Source organism: Paramisgurnus dabryanus, chromosome 1 (genome assembly GCF_030506205.2).
Source record: "Paramisgurnus dabryanus chromosome 1, PD_genome_1.1, whole genome shotgun sequence".
Taxonomy (NCBI): domain Eukaryota; kingdom Metazoa; phylum Chordata; class Actinopteri; order Cypriniformes; family Cobitidae; genus Paramisgurnus; species Paramisgurnus dabryanus.
In genome coordinates, this window is record NC_133337.1 from 33,365,228 (window position 1) to 33,371,227 (window position 6,000).

General features: G+C 40.4%; 1 protein-coding gene across 6 annotated transcripts in view; it reads right to left on the bottom strand.

The window, feature by feature from the left end:
• atp2b1a (ATPase plasma membrane Ca2+ transporting 1a) overlaps positions 1-5,216 on the bottom strand; it is a 31,983-nt gene extending 26,767 nt beyond the window's left edge. For 3 of the 6 annotated variants that reach the window (XM_065289674.2, XM_065289670.2, XM_065289675.2), the window contains exon 1: positions 5,079-5,205. The gene's annotated coding sequence lies outside the window, so the exon portion shown is untranslated. Of the gene's footprint in view, positions 1-4,025; positions 4,045-4,548; positions 5,020-5,072 lie in introns of those variants that run through there. The other 3 variants (XM_065289672.2, XM_065289671.2, XM_065289673.2) reach the window with 3 other exon arrangements.
• Between the last annotated feature and the right edge of the window lie 784 nt (positions 5,217-6,000).

Sequence of the window (6,000 nt, forward strand, 5' to 3'; positions counted from 1 at the left end):
CAAAATACAGAAACTTAAGACACAGCCTATAGATGAGACCTCACAATTCACAATGAGAACATATAGACAGAACAAATTTCCTCCTTGATGTTTTCACATATTTACATGTACACAACAAAAAGGAAAGCCCAAAAGATCTACCGTCATACCTGAATGACTGCTATCTGTAAAAACCTGAAAGTTGTAGTAGTCCAGCAGTCTTCCAAGACTGATTCACTTGCAGCAAGACATGCAAAGTGTAAAACAGCATGCTGCCGTGCAATAGGATACCAGCTGGGCAATTTTCTCTCATAGATGATGTTGTGAACATTACAGACAAATAACAGAAAAGCCTTCAGCCAAAACCACTAGAAAACGTTTCAACCAAGTCAGAGGAAGGTGACGTGACTGTCAAATTTAACCCATCCAAGTGAGTAGTGAACACACCCACTGCAAGTTGTGAACACGCACACACCCACACAGAGCATTGGGCAGCTATCACTGCAGCAACTCGATCAAACCGGCGACCTTTGGGTTTTAAACATGACTGGATTTACTCTAACCATCAGGCCACGACTGTCCCAATGGTTTAAGGTGTAAATACAGCAAAAAAGTAAATACAGGAAAAGCTATTATTAGCATTACCATTACGACTGACTGTGATGTAGCCAAGCACAGTTTGAACTCATTCACGAATATTTTTTAACTTTCATTTTAGTGAAATCTTTGCAAATATATTTAATATCTCACCCGGCCCTATTAGCAAATATAGCAAAGTGAGTTTGTTAAAGTCAACAATGTTTGTTTTATCTGTTAGTAAAACTGGAAGTGAAAAGGGAAACACCCAACCGTTTTTACAGTGTAACAGCTAGCTGTGTTTCTCAAAATTAAAGTAGTGACTTTAACCAGCCCTTCGACAAAAATTATGGAATTACCACCACAGACCTTTCCGAAATGACTGGTGTGCCATGGCAAACATTTCATTATCAAAGTTCATTTCAGAAACCCAAAGAAACAGGGCTTTTTTAAAAAGTGTTAGTTTTAATGTCCACTACTGTTAACTTCATCACTGCACAGTAACTACTGTGATGTTAAGGACTTCCCCAGGTTCTAAGCAACATAAATCCGACATACAGGTAGTACAAGTTAGTTTCACTGCAGTCCCGGTTATCATCTTTAAGTGACTGCATGACCAAGATGAGGGAAGTGTCAACCTTTGCCGTGCTGTGACAGTTTTGGTTTGCAGAGCGGGTCACATGTCACAACAGTGGAAAATCATTGTGATTGGATCTTCAGACTAACAGCTACTGTTGTATGGTTGAGCAACAGTGTCGGTTTTGTTAACCCTTGCGATTCCCATTTTAAGAACTGGTTTTTGAGTTTAGCTTCATAGACTGCTGATAACATACTAAACTGTCCATAAAACTATGATGTTTTTGACTTGTTCTACAGTGATATAATTCCATATTGGTATGTAGCCAATAGTCTATCCATGCTCTAAGCCACAAATTTATTTGTCTATCCATCACCTGTGAATAAAGTCAGGTGTATTGAATCTATGCAAAAAAAGTGTAAAAAATTGCAAAATACAACCGTACAAACGAGGTTCCAAGAAAATCTAAGGAAAACCCTCTTGCTCTTGGTTGGCAATTGGAGACTCTTTACAGTACAAGCCAACATCATGCAAGTCAAGGACAGCAATTCCAGGGATCCCTCTGCAGTGAGGCTGTCTGTAATGGGGTATTTTTAGCCACCTCAGACAGCCCACTCCCAATCCCCCTCTCTGGCTGTTGCCGAAATGGGTCAGGCCATTTCTATGTGGAGGGTACAATGCCGAGTCGCCCCGCCTTACTCGTGCTACATGGCTCAGTGCACTTAGGGCCACTTCACACCACAGCTTGGGCACTTGTACCCCTAGACAGCGATCTCTTTGGAAACTCACAGCGGCCAAACACCCACTCAACCACACAATGAGGACCATCCAGAAGAAAAATTCTGGACCTACTTCAGAATAGCACCTCCAAAAATTTACTTCGCACTAAAAAACAAGAAACCACAAATTACTTGTTTGGTTACATGAGCAGAGAAGAGAACCTTTTGTTACGGATGGAAAAGTTCTGAACGAACCATCTGTTTCTTCCTTATATCTCTGACACTATGCAGTTAAACAAATATGTCTTCAACCATCAAGTGATGGGATACAATTCATAACTTCTTCACTGGTAAATAAGGACAGGTGAATTGGTAAAGGATAGTCTATACAGAATGACTGACTCCTGTAAAGGCTTCTTCTGTCCAAATACAATCAGTTTTATTTTTAGATCAAACATCAATTTCTCTGTTGTGAATTCACCGGAGCGCAAACATATTAATCTGTGTAGTTCTGAACATAAACTATACAGTATATTAAACAGCAACATTATTCAAATGCACTTAATGACACAGAAACTATTTTTACCCATTTGTAATAGCTTATATGGGGTTGAATGTCACCTCAGACTAATGTGACACAAAGTCGGTGGCCTCTTACATAAACAATACTAGAGAGAGAGAGGGGCTAGGTTACCATCTTTCCATACTAGCCGGAATGGAACGCATCATTATATTACAACTTCTCACTTTCACATATTGTTTGACCACAGTAACTGGAGGTATAGGCATGGTTTATGATTCATATCTCCAATTTTCCCTTTTAAAAATAGACTACAGAAGACACAAAAAAATCTATTTAAATCAATACTCGAGAGCAGAGTGCAATCACACATATGCAAGGGTCCTATGTATATAACAGAAAAACACATAACCTAGTTATAATTATTATTGTAATATAGGCTAATAATAATAATAGCACTTATACTAATTATAATAATCATCATTTAAACCAGTGTTTAAATATGCATAAAAATAATACATTTATATCTAACTGGATGCAGACTTTATATAAGCTTTACTCAATAGTTTAAAGAACATTAATATGTAACCGCATATCAATATCTAGTAAACAGTATCAGCAGAAATTCAACTGGGCCATTTGGTGCACAATAGTGGTAGTCCAAAGGCCTTTAAAGCTCATCTGACACAGTAAGCAGCAGTTAGGGTTATTTATTGTTGATATTTTTTTAAATTCTCATTACCAGCTGAAGTAATTCACAATGCTGCCCTGCAATAAAAATACATTTTACACACGGCCTAGTCCTTAGCAGATGTAATAGGAGCAATTTACTGTATGCTACCCTCACGAAAGCACTTAACGAACAGAAAACTGGACTGCACTTTGAACAAAATCCTTAAAGTACTTTGCTCAGAGTTGTGTCTAGGAAATTGGTCTGTGCTATCATCCATAAGGTCAGGTTTTATTACAATGACTGATGATGGTTGTTTTAAACAGACTGTAGATTTCCTCACAAACACATTTAAATAGCAATAAACCAGTCAGTGATCTGAACTCAACGGCCATGTCAAAGGTCACCATAGACCTAAAGCACTCATGTAGACTAAGTTTTCCAGCACAAGGTACACAGCGAATTTCAACATGACAGTTTAAAAAACAAATAGGCCTACACATTTTAAATATCTGAGTATTGTTTTGTGACAGCAAAAGTTGAATATACACTGTGCACTCAAGGTCAAATTCAGCATTGCTGTCATAGAGCAAGGTATTATCAGGAGAGCTATAAACGCCTGAGCAAAAGAAGCAACAGGGCATTCAATGATGTATGCCAAGGAGCAATTGACCTGACACGCACACCGTTGAAGGGTCTTTAAAGGGGTCTATCCACAGTGCCATATTCAATCTCAACAAAGTAAGCAGACAGTAGACACAATATCTCAGTCGATTAGGTAGGGCGCATTGTGTTTTGCACATCTGCTCCTTCAAATACGATCCCAGCAGATTTGACGTGTCGCACAGCGCTTGTTCAAGTCCCCATGCCAAGTCACACATGACAGGAGGAATTAGGACTGTATACTACAACTGTTGAAAACGAATACGTCACGCTTAACGCTGATCAGCAAGCATATCAACCAGACAGCAGTACAATACGTACCCAAACGCGATGACTGACAAAACAGTTAATGGTTGAAACGGTTAGTTGACAGCTGAAGCGTCCCCGCAGTTGGCTTTAGCCTGCTAGCTCCACCGCTAACGTTTACTGTCTCAACTCAAGTCATCCTGTCAGAAAGGGTGTACTGCTTAAATCTTAATGACGCCAAACGACCGCTATCTCCACTAGACCGGTCTTTTAACATTCGCAGTCTTTTATATGTAAAAACCGCAAAAAATGATCGCGCTGACAAACAGTAATGTCACCGAGCAACGACACAGAAAAGTCAGTTAACGTTACTGGACAGAGACGGTCGCTTAGCCATACAAGTTGGCTCGTTTGACAGTATTGAAAGCAGGTCCTAAATAGCTTGTTTCGAAATATGCCCCTTACCGCATTAATGTATAAAAATATCAATACAAAAAGGTACTTCTTGTCCGGTAGCAATTTTCCCTCAGGCACTGTGTAACTGTCAATTTAAACCGTTAATTTGACAACCGGCGACGGTTAAAACAAAATGATCTACCTTCTTTGCGGGTCACCCAGTCTTAGATAACACGTCAGAAGCCGCAGAGCAGGAGCACTGAAGTAATATCGCACGATCCTCTCTTTGGTGACGCTAAAACGCCGATATCTCTCTCAATCGTGGCGTTCGTACAATAAACATCACACGCAGAATGTCAGCGGCGAGGAGCTGAGGAAAGGCTGCGCGTGCGGTCAAAAAGCTCTATACGTCAAACGCAACTTTCCAGCGTGCGCTGCACGAGCTCGCCTCATCCCTGCATCTCAACGCGGCGCGATATGTTAAAACACCGTTGATTTTCCACACACTCCTCCCTCGCGGTGACAATAGGCAGCTGTGTGGTAAAAATGCAAAGCAGTCGGCTTGCCTTGTCTTCTTTCTCTGCTCGTTAGCAGGAGTTACCTAGCCAATTTGGCTAGCTGAGAATCAGTGGTGACAGAAAAAAGGCGCCCTTCACAGAAAAAAATACGTTTTACAGTCAAATGCAGAAAACCCCCAAACATGCATGAAGAAAACAGGCTATTTACACTCACGATGCCTCAGAGATCCCCTCACTCTCTCGGTCTCCCTCAGACTCACTCTGCCGACTATCTAGCTCCACCAATCTGCAGAGAAATCCCGCCCACTGCCTAAAACATGTGATGCACGGCCACTGACATACTAGAGGATCCTCATTGGCTCGGCCGAGATATCAGTCACGCGAGAAGACCCCGTCTGCTCAGTCCCAATGTATTAACATTATTTACAGACGTGTTCGTGAGATACGTTGAGAGAAAACGAACTTATTCACCCTAGACTGCTGATTTTTACTACAAAAAGATAGGCTACAGCGTGTACCGGTGTCTTTGGCCACGCCCACAGTCACGGACGAGTCTTCCCCGGCGGCTAATTAAACCTGACGTCATTCTTTCCATGACGTCGCCGTGCTCCTCTCGATTCTGTGTTGCGTTTGATTCGCATTTCGCAGTGCAGAAACTCATTGCACTTAGCTGATCTGCACCGGATTGTTGCATTATTTAGTTAAAAAAATTGATTTCTTAGTTAGTTAAAATATCACTGCTGGGAATTTGAATGAAAATAAATCAAGTAACCAAAATGTTGTGTTTCTAGACAAATGTTCAGTTTTTCTTTGTGCATTAAGCTACTGAAGAATGTTTGCTCATAAACATTTGTTCTCTATGAAGCCCTCATGTCAGGTTATTTCTGAGTAATAACAAAGAAATCACCTTATTTTTTTAAGAATAAGAAACAAGATCAAAATGTTCTCACTCTTGTTTTGTAAAATTAAACCAGAATTTAAGCTTTCAAATAAACTAAAACTTGTCCTGAGCACTCAGCAAATATTCATCATCTTGCACGTGTATACCACAACTTCCTCTTATAGTGTTATGCAGATAGCATATCCTGTTCTTGGGGTGGAGTGCTGCAAGAACTGCAACGTATTTAAAAGTACAT